The sequence below is a fragment of the Strix uralensis genome, chromosome 2 (assembly GCF_047716275.1).
Source record: "Strix uralensis isolate ZFMK-TIS-50842 chromosome 2, bStrUra1, whole genome shotgun sequence".
In the NCBI taxonomy this organism is placed as follows: domain Eukaryota; kingdom Metazoa; phylum Chordata; class Aves; order Strigiformes; family Strigidae; genus Strix; species Strix uralensis.
The window spans coordinates 1,153,055-1,153,635 of record NC_133973.1 but is presented as its reverse complement, the minus strand read 5'-3'; positions in this window follow the sequence as shown (position 1 = coordinate 1,153,635).

Genomic DNA, 581 nt, shown 5'->3' with positions numbered 1-581 from the left:
CTTTCCTGAGAGTCTCTTTTGTATTGTCTTAAAAGTCTCTAACGACATAACTAGCAGGAGCTCTACTCTGGGCAAACCCAGGAGTAGGTCAGGCCACTCGCACTCGCAGTAAATACGTGCACTGCGCTTGTCAGGACTCTACTCTTCAGGTGGACTGGATTTCTGCTATGGGTGCCTGTACAACATCCACCTGCCCTAGGTAATGTATTCTTGGCTTAGAATAGACAAATGAAGCTAATGACTTAGGTGACCTCAGTTCCTCCAACCTGCAGACCTCATTCCGTGTAAGGGATAAACTTGACCATGTTTCAAGACTGCGCAGCACTCATGCAGCTGTAATCCAGCAGGAAAGACTATTGGTCTCTTCCAGGAAGATCTGAGGTAGGATTTTTGCTCTTGAACAAACCAGAATTTAGGACTCAGTTTCTTAGCTGATGAAGTCAATGGTAAACTTAGCAGTGGCTTTGGTGGTGCTGGCTCAAGGGCCACGATGACCCCGCGTACCAATTTAAGGTTGTAAAGGTTCATAGGAAACAGTGGTGTCAGCCAGTCAGTTTCAACGTTCCAAGCATTTTTAACAT